Source organism: Rhinopithecus bieti, unplaced genomic scaffold, assembly GCF_001698545.2.
Source record: "Rhinopithecus bieti isolate Rb0 unplaced genomic scaffold, ASM169854v2 scaffold_1017, whole genome shotgun sequence".
In the NCBI taxonomy this organism is placed as follows: Eukaryota; Metazoa; Chordata; class Mammalia; order Primates; family Cercopithecidae; genus Rhinopithecus; species Rhinopithecus bieti.
In genome coordinates, this window is record NW_016803657.1 from 8,641,124 (window position 1) to 8,657,803 (window position 16,680).

Genomic DNA, 16,680 nt, shown 5'->3' on the forward strand with positions numbered 1-16,680 from the left:
TGCATGCATTCTTCAATTATCCACTGGGCACATCGTGTCCTCCTCTGAAAGACCACACAGCCTGGTCTCTGCCCTCAAAGAGCTCAAGTTTAGTGCAATACCCTTTTAAGTACATTAACAATGTACTAATGCCCATTCGTCAATCTTAGGAATAAAACAACTCTCTTATACTTAGTGCTTAATTCAGTGAGGAATATTGTCACACCCTTGACTGTAAGTAGATTTCCCCAGAGCAACTTTTTCTTCTCATATTGTAGGGTGAAGAGGTCAGGAATTGTTAAAGGGGCATTTTAGCAGTCTGGAGTCCTCTAGGTGATGAAATCTTGGGGAAATTAATGTAACATTTGAGTAGAGAATGGACTAGAAGCAAAGAGATCAATCACGTTTACGATGGGGGGGTAATATTTTCACATAGGCTAATCTGAGAGAGAATACTGGAGCAATAAGTCAAATCCCAACTTTGTCAGCTACCAATAAGTCAGCTCCCCAAGTGCACTTGATTCCTACTGACTCTCCAGTATTCAATTTATTTTCCTCCCCTATCCTATGCCACTACTCATTAGCTATTGTATTTCCTCAGTTCCTCTCTTCCAAGACTGGCCACCAAAATCAAACACAGTTTTAGTTTTGTTTTCTATACCTTTATTTACAGATAGTAGCAAATGACTAAAAGCTCACGTGTTTTTATAAAACTTCACTGGAGATGCTAAAGACAACCACCAAGGCAGAGGACTTGAAAAACAGCAAAAGCCAGCATTTCCTGAGCAATATTCTCAATTGACTGCCCATCTAAAATTGGAAATCAATACTGGATTTTAGTATAGGCAAACCATAACCTAGATTACTTCACCTAGAAATATGTAGTCCAGATTCTGTGATGAAAGCAATACGTCAACATAGTGAGATGAAACCAAGTATGTGAAATAATACATCCTAGTAGAGGAGAGGAAGGAAGACAGCACAGTAAATAGAAGTTACCATGAAATCAGGCCCTCCATCAACCCATCTTGCAGAGGATCCTGTGACCCAGGAATGCCAGCCAAATTTTTAAATATCTAAATAAGCATACACAGTTTGAAGTCAATAAATGCTAAGTATACTATGTCAGCTAGAGTCATTATCAATGTGCCTCCCTGACCTCAGCACTGTGGCCCCATAGTTAATTACGGGGCGTTTTTTAATTGAGAGAATGAGTAGAAGAACATCGAGAATCCAGCATTACAATACACACTGTCCTGAGAGACAAGCAAAATGGAATCAACTAAAGGAGATAAGGAAAGAATAGCTCCAGAAAGAGGTTAGTACCATTAACCATTACCAAGAAAAAAAACGGGACGGTAAATAAAGCCTTTTATGGTCCCACAGTGGGCAACTGGTTTTGGTAATCAGGAGCTCAAGGTTATCAAGAAAAGCAGTTCTAGGAGTGTTTTGGGGATAGAAGCAAGAAAGGCAAGGGTTAGATGAGTCAGGAGCAGATAGGGGAAAGGGACAATTCTTGCAGGAAGCTGGAGTAGAAATGTCTGTTGAATGAATGATGAGATAAAACATGAAGAGTTACAAAACTTTAGCAAAGTTTTTTTTAATTAAAAAATAAAACCTGAGTGCCTTTTAACAGAACAGAAAAGACCAAAGATGAGCGAATGGAAGGCAGGAAGAAAGGACAGAGAGGAAGAGAAGTAAGAGAGAAGGAATGAAAGGGCAGCTGCAAAGTCCCAGAGGAATGGGATCTCAGAAGAAAGGCATTGGTGAGAATTCAGAGGGCTCTTGAAGTAGTAAAATAGATAACAATTATAAAAATGTTTCCAGTAGTAGAAAAAAAATTAGCAACATAAATTGAAACACTCTGATATATTACAGACATCACAGATGATCAAAGAATAGGAATCTTTACAGAATGCTAGGAAAGGGGGCATTTAAGAGGATACCGAAAAAACGTTAAAGCAAAATCAGAGAGTAGAAATTAAATTAAATGCAATTTAACAAACTTTAAAGCAAGATCATGGAGGACAAATTTAGTAGGTGACACTTTCTAAACTTTCCTCTCTCTGACATCATTGTACGGTATATATATTTTTTTCCTGTATTAGACTTCTATGCCCATTCCCTTCCAGTATACTTAGGCAGTTCCCCTTCCCCAGCCCACAAGATATTTTGTTATAAGGCTTTCTGTCCTAGGTTCTTGTCTCTCTTCACACAACTTTTTCCTTGTAGTTTCCTCTATGCCTTGGCTACCTGCTACCTACCACAATCACCCTGAATCCCCTGGCTCTCTTCCTCTTAACTGCCTACGCAGGATGATGCCTCTGGGAAATCCACAAGCACCTCAAATTTGGTACATCTCAAAGAGAACTTTTTGTTTCCTCACTCAAATCTAATCTATCACTGACATTTTTTATTCTGGTTAATGGCACCATCACCTACCCAAAGCAGCCAAGCAAAAAACTGGGGTTTCCCTGGACTGCTTTCCTTTCTCTCAGGCAATCTCCTCATCGGTCTCCAAATTCCAATTTACCTCCTTCAGTTTCATGTTCTCCTTCCCTGTTACCTTAGTTCAGGCCTTCACCTCACGGACACAAGCGCAAGAAGGCCTGAAGGTCCCGCCTTCAAGTGTGCCCTTCCTTCACTCCACAGACTCAGCTGCCACGGAGGTCCATCTGAACTGCAAACCTCCTCACGTTCTTTCATCTCGAATGTTCTTAACTTCCCCCCCTTTACTCCACAAACTCAGCTGGCAGGGAGGTCCATCCGAACTGTCAACCTCCTCATGTTCTTTCATCGTGAATGTTCTTAACTTGGCTTACAAGGCCCATAAGAACTGACCATGGTTTACACCTTTGGTTTCATAACTGGTAACTGGCTCCTCAGCCCCAAACCAACTAGTATGTACACCTGCTTGTACACACAGACACACATATAGTATTCTTCTCAGTCACAACATGATGCTATGAAAACACATGGCCCTAAGATCCTAGCAGCTTACAACAGAGCTGTATTTCTTTCTCATGGTAACATCATTCTGTGAGTAGCTGGAGCTCTGATCTAGTCATCTTCATTCTGGCACTACGGTTCAAGAATGAGCCCCAGCATGGGACACACTGATTCATGGATGACAGAAAAAGGCAATGACAGAAGCATGAAACAGACTCCAATCTTCTGCTCAGAAACAGTATCTGTCACTGGCCGAAGAAAGTCACATGGTCAAACTTGATGTCAAAAGGGCAAAGGCCATACAATCCTCTTACAAGGAGGACTGTGAATAACTAGGAATAGTACAATCTGCAAGCCACAAAATGGGCCTGCGTATTCACACACGTCTGTGCACAGATTCAACCAATTTGAATTATTTTTAAACAAGGTCTCAAGCCTTACCCCTTTGCCCAGCTATTTCCTACAAATTTTTCAGGATTCAGAATGAACATCACTTCCTAAAAGCTTCCCTGACTAGACAAGTCCTGGAAAGGTCCACTGCCCAAGAGCTACCTACCAGGTCTCCCCTCCTCACAGCACTGAACACATTGCTTGCCTGCTGTGCCTGTCTTCCACCACAATGAGATTCTGCCGCAGCTGCAGCGCTCCTCTTGCTCAGCACGGCACCACTGTGCTAGCACAGTGTGTACACACAGTGGGTACAAAGAGGATACATCTCTGCTGCAGGAATCCTGGTCCCCTTCCCCACAGAATATTCCTTTTCATCTAAAGACTCCAGTCTGTAAACATGTGCCTGATTCCCACCACCCAAACAGAGCATTTACCATACTACTGCCATTTTTCCCCAATTTATCTCTCATACTGAAATGGGAGCTTTTTGAGAAAAAGACCATGTGTCAATTAAGTGTCGCATGCTCAGCAAAACTCACATACAGTGGGTGACCACTCAGTGAGCGAACGTGGAAACGGAGACAGAAAGGAACACATGTACTGAGTGGGAGGGCTACGAGTCAACCTCAAGCCCCAGATCTCGGTGCCTGTTACCGCTCCCTCTTCTTAAGGCACAGCAAGCTCATTAGATAACCGTTCACTTCCTCCCTTGAGATCACAGATTACTTCATTCCTTCATCTCTGACAAAGTCTGACTCCTAACAGGCTCTCAACAAATACCAGTCTGAATGAATAAGTACATTATCCTCAGATAAATCCCTACAATTGAAGAAAAATGTTTAAATGTCCATAATTGTAACAGGGCTAAGCCATTATTGAAAAAAAAAAAAAGCAACAGAATTTCCCAAGCTTCTCGGCCCATGAAACAGGCACTTAACTATTTCCAAAACGTTTGCTGTTCATAGGCATCAGTTCATGAAAACAATTATTTCCATTACATTTAATGTAACATCTGAAGTGATTCTCAAATATCAAGCTGGTGACACCAATCACATGCATTTGTAATTACATACTAAAATAAAACATCTAAAATGCCATTACACTAATAAAATGTTAACATTACTGATTCATCAGAAGCTTCTGTTCAGAAGCTACACAAATTATAAACAGGTAGCACTTCGTGCTTGGGTGCCACTTGGTTTAAAAAAAAAAAAGTTTTTGAAGTTAAATTATATTTTATGCAAGAACATTGGCCTCAAGAATCTAAAGGCAAATGCTACATTAAACCGATATAAATAAGGAAAATATAGCGGGTGAACAATTGAAGTTACCTGCATCTAAGCATCCTACAACACTAGCAGAATGAGTAGTTCTTAGTTTATTCTCATCACAAAATCAGACAGGCTAACACATGGTTCTTAAAATCAAATATTCAGAGTGCCCATGATTCATGAAAGAAAAATATTCCTAACTTCCTACCTAGAAACGTCCTCCAGGGCTACACGCCAAGCTTCACTGTTTCTTACAAGAAGAAAAAACAAAGGCTCATCACCAGAGAAGACAGGCTGTAGGATGTAAGAAGGTACAAGAGGCCACTGTATCTGAGATCCTCCCCTTTTCACTTGAAATGCAAATATTTGTTCAATAGATGTTGAGTAACCGTTAGTAATAAAGGATAATCTCTTGAAGATTGTTAACATTCAAATGTTATCTGGGGAAAAATTGCTAGTTAATGTGTAAATAAAAGTCTATGACACAAAATTAACTGAGTGATGGCCGTAAGGAGAAACAGTCTCCAAGAGTCACAGAATAAACACATTTTGTTTATTGTTTAATTGTAAGCACAAACCAGGGAAGGGCTAGGGCAACATCCAGAGCAAAGTCTGGCAGGGCAGCACCAAGAGGAAGCCCGGTAAGAGGACAGGGACTAAGGCAGAGGGCAAGATGGCGAGGGCAGGCACGAGGATCTCCACAAATGCAGCATCACAGCCAATGCTGCCAAAAAGGCACCTGAACCCTGGCTAAGTCTTGCCCTCCTTTCTTTCCCAAAGGCCTAAGAAAGTAATCAGTGAAGCTATCAAGACTTCTTCACTGAACTCCTCACTCATATTCCAATTTCTGGTTGCTATATAAGACACAAGGTTTGTATATAGTTACAAAATAAAATACGGCATGTGTCACCTTGGCTACAAAACACAGAATCTACTATTACAATGATAAAATTATAATAGGGCTTTAAAAAGTCTAGATGAAAATCAATACATCACATATTTATGTGTGAGATACATGTATATGCACGTAAGTACAAGATCCAAATAAAACAGAAGAGATGTTTTATCACATTACGCTTGTGGTTCTTCCTGAAAATTATGTTCTAAATTTTCTACTTAGATATTATCTTCCTATAAAACTTCCAAACACTGGTTTCATTGCAGTGATCTTAAATTTTTGGATTTTACAAACACAGTGGTTAAGAGAAGGTTCCAGAATCAGAGGATGTGGGTTCCAATCATTGTTCTGTGGCTTACTAGTTTTGCATACCCTTAAGCAAGTTATTTAATCTTCCTGTGCCTTGGATTCTTCATCCAGAAATGGGAACAGCAAAAAGACATACCTCACAGGACTGCTCGGAGAACGTAAAAAGATAACATACACAAAGCATTTACACTAATGTCAGGAATGTATCACTTGTGTTCACTACATGTGATGTATTACAATTACTACCAGAATAACTTACATGATTTTAAAAACTAGATTCCTGACGGATGCATGGTTGGTTAAGAAACACGATTCAGTACTAAAGATGCAAACAACTAATAAGCAGATAAAGCTCAACATATATACAAACTTTTTTCCAAAATAAAATAAAATGTTAAAAAAAAAAAAAAAGCCTGAAAAGCAACTCATTTCTTCAGATGGTAGAACACTGGGTAATTTGTCACCTTTATTTCTGTTTGTATTTTCCAAATGCTCTAAAATAAGCATATTTGAATAATGGAAAGAAGCAAATATTTTTTAAATGTATCTTACTATAGTGAAGCAAACATACTAGCTCACATGTTCAAGAATATACTTTAAAAATCAGCCATAACTATTCACAATAGCAAAGACTTGGAATCAACCCAAATGTCCATCTGCTGACCAGACTTGGACTTAAGAGAAATGTGGCAGCCACCGTATACAACCATAGATACTATGCAAGCCATCAAAAAGGATGAGTTTGCTTCCTTGTCGAGCGGATCATGGATCGCAGCTGGAAAGACCATCAATTCTCAGCAAGACTATCCACAAAGAAACTGAAAACCAAACACCGCATGTTCTCATCTCATACGGGCAGGTGGGAATTGAACAATGAGATCACTTGGACTCGGGAAGGGAAATCACCACTGGGGCCCTATCAATGGGGAGGGGGAGGAATCAGTTGGGAGTTATACGTGATTTAAATAACGAATTGATGGGTGCTGTACGAGTTGATGGTTGCAGCACACCAACATGGCACAAGTGTACATATGTAACAAACCTGCCATTTATGCACATGTCACCCTAGAACTTAAAGGTATGATAATAATAAAATAAAATCCATAAAATATAATTTTTTTAATGTTTTTCCTGATTTACTAGTCTTAATTTCACTGTCCTTCATATTCTCAAAACTAACAATGTCATGAAGGTAATAAAATTTCTTATAAATTAATATCAGCAAGTTTGGCACAAAAACCACATTAATTGTACTATGAACTCACTGAAGTCACCTTTGCCAATCTTAAATTAAAACACATTTTAAATATTCGAGGTCCTAAACGTTAAATGCAGTAAAAACACTGTCCATGGTACTCCTGGCAGACTTCTCCTGAATAAGCAAAAGCTTAGCTGATTTACAAAAGAATCATTACAAATTCATATATTCACCGACTAGGATTTTTTTTATCTGTATTAATTGTCCTGATAAACTAAAACAAAGTTTGCTAATAAGCATGATTTACTAAATGGTTAAAAATTGTGTACCATCATAATAAGCATGTTTCACCAAATGGTTAAAAATTGTGTACCATCATAATAGTTTAGTAATGCTAACTATAATCATTAAATTGGTGACTCGAAAACTCAAAATGCATTTGCACTCATCCATAAATTAACAACACAATATATTTTGTGCAAAACAAGGTGCCACTAAGTAGAAATAAAACTAGTCTTAAGTGATGCTAATCTTAAATATAAATGCTGTACTCATTCTGTTTTTATCACACTTTTTTTTAATATATCCACATATTATTTTGAAGTATTAAAAACCCATATGTGCATAATGGGTCTTAGAACATAAAATACTGTCTGTGTTTGTGTGTCTGTTTCTCACGAAATAAGCTAAGGGAAAACACAACTAAACATAGTAGGAAAAAAGGCGTCCTTAGACAGCCAATGGTTGGCGTAACTCAAGAGTTTATATTTGGGGGACGGAGACTGAAAGGGCAGACAAGTGCCAGAAGGAAGGTCTAAGCCACATTAAACAACAGCATAACTCCACATTGTGCTGAATACATGAGATGCCACTGCTCCCTGAACTACAAGATCTATAAGCAGAACTTGAAAATGTCCCATAGCTAGGTGTGGCTTAGGTCATATCCCAAGTGAATTCAAGTAATAAAAGTTGATGGTCATCACTCTAGCTAATAGCTTGTGGCCAGTATTCTCAAGTAACAAAAATGTAAATGTGTACATCTTAGCACTGATAACTAAAAATTAAAAGGAGGCATTATAAATACAGAAAATACATAATGCGTAAAATAACTATGTTGAAATGTATCCTTCCATAATAATGAGCCCTATGTTCACATTTTAAGATATTATACATTTACATCATAGCCTTACTTGGAAAACACCATAATATCTACCTTAGAACACACATATTTTTTAAATCAGCCCTAAAACACATCACTAAACATTCTAGGGCAGCAGCTCATAAACTGCAGTCCATGAATCCCCAAGGTTCCCTGAGACCCTTTCAGGTCATCCGTGAGATCAAAACTATTTTCTTAATAATACTTGGACAGTATTAACCTTTCTCATTTTGTTGGAATTTGCATGAATGGTCAAAGCAATGATGAGTATAGCTGATGGCACCATAGCACCACATCAAGGCAGTAGCATCAAAATGCGCTATATACAAAATGTATGTTTTGCTGCTATGCGAACTTCTTTAAAAAGCCAGTTTCACTTAAGAATGTCTTTGATACAACAGAAAAAAAGACTGATTTCCTTGAAAACTGAGTACATGTTTGTTTGTTCAATTATGTGCCAAAATGGGCGTACATAAAGCCTTTCTACTTCTGCATACCACAGCTTGATGGCTGTCTCAAAAAAAAGTATTTCAGCAATTGTTTAAGTTGTGAATTGAATCAGTCACTTCTTTCATGGAACACCATTTTTTCACTTGAAAGAACAACTGTGCTTATTTAGGCTTGGATATTTGACAGATATTTTGTCAAAAATGAATAAAGCAAGCTTATTTCTCCAAGTGCTACCTATGACAGGGATGTCAATAAAATTTGAGCTCTGAAATGAAAATTCTAAAAAAACTTGTATCCACTACTGAGAGTTTGAGAGCTTCCCTATATTTATAATTTTTCTGATGAGATCAGTGGTGATATTAACAAAAGTTAACATTTTGATATTCTTTAAGGAAATTTGTCAACATTTAGTAGATTTGCATAACTCAGTGAATCAATTTTTCCTAATCAACATGAGGGAACAAAATCACACGTGAGTAAAAGAACCATTCAAAGTGCAAAGCAGACAATTTTTTTTTTTGAGACAGGGTCTCACTCTGTCACCCAGGCTGCAGTGGAGTGCAGTGGCTCCTTCACAGCTCACTGCAGCCTTGACCTCCTGGGCTTCGTCCTGTCTCAGCCTCCCAAAAAGCTGGGAACATAGGTTATGTGCCACCCTGCTTGTTAGTTTTTTTTTTGGTAGAGACGGGATCTCACTGTGTTGCCCAGACTGGTCACAAACTTTTGGGTTCAAGGAATACTCCTGCCTTGGCCTCCCAAAGTGCTGGGATTACAGGGATGTAATCCACTCCACTATGTAGAGTATGAAAAGTATTTATAAGAATCTTCCAAAGGAGGATAGCAGAAATGAAAATAAAGTAAGCTCAAATTAGAATCCTTGACACAACTGATTTTATTCCCAATGTCTCTTAAAAATAATCATTCCATGGGTGATTAAAAATAATCATTCCATGGGTGGCAGGAGGGGTGTTTTCATGGCGCGATGCACCGTGACTTGTTATTCAAGATATATCTCCACTGTTCCATCTATCATGTTTTATACCCTTCCAAAAAAAAAAAACCCTACAACAGCAACAACAAAAAATCATTCAAATAAATGGCACGCACAGCAACCTGGATGGGACTGGAGACTACTATTCTAAGTGAAGTAACTGAAGAATGGAAAACCAAATACCGTATGTTCTCACTCCTAAGTGCGAGCACTTATGAAAATACAAAGGCGTAAGAATGACATGATGGACTTCGGGGACTCAGGGGAAAGGGTGGGAAAGGGGTGAGAGATAAAAGACTACTAACTGGGTTCAGTGTATACTGCATGGGTGATGGGTGCACTAAAATCTCACAAATCACCACTAAAGAACTTACTCATGTAACCAGATACTACCTGTTCTCCAAAAACCTACAGAAATAAAACAATTTTTTAAAAAATTCCAGGTTTCTGCCAATGCAATTAACATAAAAAGTGTAATGTAATGTAACCTAATAACTCATTTAAAAGTTCACGTAAAATCATATTATTGAAAAACAAATGTTCTTTGCAACCTATGTAAAATCATGGTATACTGCATGAGCATTTAGGAGTCTGCAGCACTCAGAAGTTTATTTGGATAACAATAACAATATTTAAAATAACATATTTGAAAGATATCTTCCCAATCTATGAATTTTATACTAAGCATGTTTATAAGAGGTTATGAAACTTTAAAAATATAATGTTTTAAAAATAGTGGATAGTGTCTGAGAGTGATCATATTGTTACTCCCATTTCATTTTCTCTACTTAATATACAGAACCAAAGCCAAAGAAGACGGGTGAAACTGGCAATCTCAAATCTCAGTACCAAAAGCTGGTAACAGTGAAAAAAATAACTGAATTTTTGGTGATTCTCCTATAAAAAATCAGGAACTAGAATAATAAGTAGGCCACAATGGAAAGTACCACTATGAGCAAACAAGAATAAAGAGAAAGTAAATTCTTGGAAGAACCAAAAGTTTTAAGTTTGCAAAGAGCAGAAACTGCCTGATTTTCCTTTAATAGAACATGTATGAAATCAAGCAAGAGAACTTGCTAGGATTCTGAATAAAACAGCCCACTGCACCACTCAGCCAATAAAACACCCCCCAAACAACAGTAACAAATGAGCATTTTTTTCACGGATCTTAAATGTTGGGTCAATCTTTCTTCTGTTCTGAAAATCAAAAGTACTTTCAGGTGGAGTTTTAGGAGGCAAAACGCACGACTTCCTCATTTGGAAACAACCTAGCCTGCTGTTGTTACTGTAGTCCGGTGGCAGAGCTAGACTAGAGCTAGCCTCAGCTGCAATATGTACTTTTCCGCCTGCTTCCACCCTACCGAAGAGGAAGATGGTTTTCAAAACACACAAAAAAATGTCTGAATATTCCGTGAAAATGGTCTTGTCCTGTCAGCCTAGGTCAATCGGGCACTAATAAACTTCAGGAAGTTTGAAACTGCAGAAACTGAAAAAACAGTGCCAGCAAGTCCACCCTGCTCATACCTAGAGTTAAAGGAGACAACTCCAGTTTATGCCTATTGTCCTGGTATAATGATTAATAGTGCCCACTTGCACTCACAGGGTTCCATATGGCCACTGTAACTAGAAAGGAGTGACACAAGGTAAAGCAAGTTGTGTATATTCAGCCTAAAAACATAGCAAAACGTAAACATGTGCAACCAAGATTGACATTTCTTATTTTCTGTAAGCCACACAATTTTAACATTAAATTTCTTGTGGGCAAAAGCACAAAAATTTTGGCTCTTTTGCAGCCATAGTAAACTATTCCATTTCAATTCCTCAAAAGTTTCACTCATGACATATACGAACAAATTTGTAAAGTATAAAACTTCAAATTATTCTTTACTTTTGGAAACATACTGGGAAAATACCTTCCTGCTTATATTTGAACCACCTCTCTATATGTTTATTTTCACTTTATTAAGCACATTCACTTTCTAAATTAAATTCTAATATGGTTTTGGTCAATCACATACATCAAAATGATCAGTGAATTTTATGTTTTTATGGTTGCTAGAATAAAATCTCAACCAGCTGACTTGAGCTGGGCAAAGATCTCCCTTACCACCTTCTCAGCCTGCTTTAGCCCAGTTACACACAATGAGAAATGTTAAGAAAAGTCTTCTAATCATGAATAAAGATGGTGCAATTTTGAGAACATGCACACACCTGCTATGAACTCCTACATACGGAGACATGAACTGGAAGCCCACCAGTAGATTTTCAGGCCCTATCAGCACATCAGTGTTAGCCAACTCTGACACACCCAGAACTGGTTCAAGGGTCTGTGGGATTTGGCACACTGCTTAGTATCCAACTTACAAGTGTAAATGTAGGTCAGACAGATACATTTGATCCCTGTCTTCAGTATCTACAAGGTGAATGGGTATATCCTATATACAATCAGCCAGAAAACTAACAGAAATAGCAAACATTTGAACAACAGCAGAAATCAAGACTCTATCTAACCTGAAAATAATTTTCAACTGAGAAGTTCAGTCTCATATGTTCAATAACTGCTATCTGCATACACATTTTATTTATAATAAACAAACATATTTATATCAAAATAAATGCTATATTACTTATTAGTACATACTGACATTACACCAAAATTCAAGTCTTTACAGTAAAACTGTTTATAAACAAATTAGTCTATGCCACCATATTAACCAACACCTAGAAATAATGCTTTATATACTACAATTGCTCAATCTAATCCTTAACGACAAGCATAAACGTTTCTTAAGCTTCCCACCAATTTGGTATCATATCTGATCACTTATGATCCCTATTTCTCAAGAATATGAAAGACCCATTTCTGCTATTCTGCCACTATTAATTTAACCACAGTCACAGTTTGATAGTGTTATAAAAGTCTATAGTTATACTTATTTTCCACGAGGTCTACAAATTATGAAAAATAAAATTAATTTTCACTAGCAGGAGGACAGCAAATTGAAACTTGCCTAGATGTAGTTTCAACTTAAGATGACTCAACACTGTTAGATAAGAGTTGTCCCTCAGACTCAGAAGAACACACCGAATCAAACATAAAACTTAACCAGTTATTAAAGGAAATAAAGATTTTTAAAAGGTTATAACCACCAATGAGATTCAACTTATCAAAAATAAAAAATAGAGATGCCTATAAATACTAAATGGCAATCATCCATCTCATTATAACATTAGTCACCAGAAAGAGATCTTCAGCAGTACCAATGTTTAAAGATACAACCATTGACAGCCAGGCACAGTGGCTCACGCCTGTAATCCCAGGACTTTGGGAGGCCAGGCAGATCACCTGAGGCTAGGAGTTCGAGACCAGCCTGGCCAACATGGCAAAACCCTGTCTCTACTAAAAATACAAAAGGTAGCCAGATGTGGCACATACTTGTAATGCCAGCTACTCAGGTAGCTGAGGCACAAGAATCACTTGAACCTGGAAGGCGGAGTTGCAGTGAGCTGAGATCGCGCCATTGCACTCCAGCCTGGGCGAGAGAGTGAGACTTCAACTCAAAAACAAAACAAAACAAAAAAAAGTTTCAAATATAGTTCAGTTGTATGATAAAGCATAGTCACAAGCTATATATTACTCTGGAATATAGATACGGCTATAAGTTATGCAATTATTACCACTTCACCTGAAGACTTCCTACCCTACCTCTGCTGACAAAGTTATTTCTTACACACATCTCTGGAAAACATGAATCACCACATTACTTCTTGATTAATCGGAGCATTAAAATGTAATGTATTCACCTGTAATAAAACATATGTAGGTATCCACATAAATTCTGGATTATTTTCACCATTAGGGCAAGAAGAAGGCAATAAATTCAATAAAAATAAATGACTTTAAGAAGTATCTCATGAAGCTAAACAGTCAATTACCTAGCATAATTTCTGCATTTAAGTGTAAGCTTCCTGCAAAACTAAGAATAAGACATGAAAATGTAAATATTCACTGGACTAATAAACTCCACTAAATTTTTAGAAAGCATATATCCCATATTTTCTCATGAATAAAGGTACATACCATGAAGGCCATATTTGACATTCTTTCCACACAGTATTTATTGAGCCCCTACCATGCAATACACAGAACAATTATTCAAGAAAATTCTACACTCTTGCCTTCATGTAGTAAGAGAGGGAGACAGACATACCAACGGCAATGACAAGTCATGGTACATTAAAACCAACAGGGAGAACTTTAGATAACCAGAGAAGCCCTCTTCTGAGGAGGTGACAGGAAAGATTAAAAGGACTCTGCTGTCATAATTAACCAGGAATCCCTAAAAGAAAACAAGCCATAACATTAAAAATAAGCAAAGGAAGGACTATACATACTTTAAGGAGTTTCTGTGGGCTACAGTTTTTCATAGTAATCAAGACATTAAGTTAGCTTAGCATCAATCTCCTGGTTATAAAATAACATTAGGTTTAAATCAACTCTCATTTTACAAATTCCAAATGAATCTAGGATCCAAGTGACAAAGAGCCTGAAAAATACTCCAGTGACAGCCTGCTTATTCTTTGGAAGCCCTTCTTTTACATACAAATGTGAATACAAAGGAAAATGCAAACTTAGCCAAGATGATGTTAAAACATACTCTAATTTTCTTAAAAAAAGAATGTAATCCAAAAAACCAAGTTTATCATCTTCCTAAACACAGAAACCACAAAATTATCAGTGGTTATCAAAGCTGCCTGAAATCACCAATCACAGATGATTAATGAAGTTATAAAATTTGAAAATAGATACTGATCACTGTACCAGAAAAAAAACAAACAAACAAACAAAAGAAAACCCACAACTATACTCATACGCATAAAAAGATTATCCAAGTAAATAAATACAAGACTTAAATCTTATTTCTACAAATCAACTCCTGCAGTGAATTTGTTCAACATCTACTGAACATCTGATAAGGACCAGCACAATGCCTCTGTTCTTGCAGAAAACTAAAAAACTGAACTTGTGATGGCCAAACAGACTAAAAATAATCATTAGATGGTTAAAAAAAAAAAATTCACACGTCAGCTTAGACATAGCAAATTGAAACTGTTGGCCTTGAAATACTGGCTGAATTACTCATATTAAGTTTACCTACATCGTAATAAAAGATACAATATGTTAAATGCAAAGCTTAACTAGGACCTGAATAAATTTAATAGTACAGGAAGGTTCTGGAGAAAACAAAATAGAAAGTGTGAGCCAGCCACCATATAGTGAAAAACCTAAAAAACCAACATACGGACATTCTTAAAAACCAATTCATTTCATTATGAAAGGCTTCTAATACAATTCTGAAAATAATTTCTAAAATAGAAATGTTCAGATATAAGCAGGGAGAAAAAATAGTAAATGAAATAACACATCATCTTTTTTTCCAAGTCCTTCAATTCTTGTTTTGCTTCAATGTATGTACACAGCAAACTTTCACCTACAGTATAACTGAAAAAATAGCTTTCCAAATGACAGGCCAATTTTAATAACTCGTCATATCACTAAGAAAGTTTCAACTGAGTGCTTAAAATAGAATTTAAATCAATGAACCATGTTTCTGATTTGAGATTTTTTTAAAATGCTAACTCAATTCAAAATCCCAAAAAGCTGAATTCTCTTTATTAAACTGAAAAAAGATTCCTTAAACCAAACTTGAAAATCTCTCACAAAAAAAAAAAAAAAAAAATCCATTCAAACAAAAAAAACTACATACCAAAAAAATGTTTTATGGTCATTTTTTTAACTTGTGATAACAAGAAAATGAATTCATTATTCTGAAAGAAAGCATAATCCTGAAACTAAATTATGCCCCCTTTCTAAAGATGTACTAGTCTATGAACGAACACTTAAGTACATATACTAACTCGCTTACTAGAACCTAACTCGTAAAATCATTACAGGAGATGAATGAATCAGGAGTAACTTAACATAACATCTATGCTCAAATTGGCAACCTGAGCCTAATGATGTGTGTCAGTATTCAACTAAGGATTAAGACAAATGGCTAGCTACCCACGTCAAGTGCAGTCACAGGCACAGACGAAGACAGAAGAAATAGAGTCCTTCCCATGACTGGCAAAAAATCAAGAAATCAGAGAAGCAATAGTCAAATTTTCTCAAAAATATACAGTGGAATTTAATGATAAAAGGAATAAATTTCATAAGAATGTTCAAATTTGCCAAACCCGTTCTGTTGCCTAGGAGCTAGTATTTTATAGCAAGTGTTAACTATAAATCACCTATTACAACAAATCAAAAATACACGCTATTAAAATGATTTCCTAAACAGGCACAAAACTTGAGTGAAACGTTTTTTATGCTATTAAAGTCTGTGCAGCCACCGAATGAACAGAGCGCGGAACCGACCCTGGCGGAGCGATTTACAGGGTTGCTCCCTGACCCTTCACCTCCCTCCCCTCTCCACAGAGCCCTTCCTGGCGGACTTGGACTCACACACTTTTTTAAAAGCTGCTCGGAACGCTTTCAGCAGCTTTGTTATAAACAACCCCCATTGTTACCAGGCCAGGAGAGAGCGTGATTTCCTCCTCCTCTCAGGGAGCCAGCCCGGGGCCGGCGCCTCCCTCCGGGCAGAGGCCACCGCAGAGGGCCCTTCCTCGCAGCCCCAAAGGTGGAGCAGGCACGCCTTGCCTCGGGGGAGTCCGATTCCGGGCCTGTGCCATCAGGGAAACCGCAGCTCCCGAACTTTGTGATACTGACTTTCCCCTCCCAGCTGGCAGCCTGCAAGTTTGTGAACCCGAAGCACAGCGCGCCTCACAGGTTCCATCCCGGCCACGGCGAAGGGGCGCCGCGAGCCAGAACCCGGCTGCAGGTGGAGAGCGCCTGCCCCGCGCGCCGCCGCGCCCCCCGCGCCGCTGGTGATCAGGCCGGGGCCGCGCCGCGCTCGCGGCGGTGGGGGCGGCGGCCCAGGTGAGCCACCAGGTGAGCGGCCAGAGAGGGGAACAGGTGACTGCCGCGCCCCGCCAGCCCCCGCGACCCCGGGATACACCGCGGCAAGGGGACGGGGGCTGCGG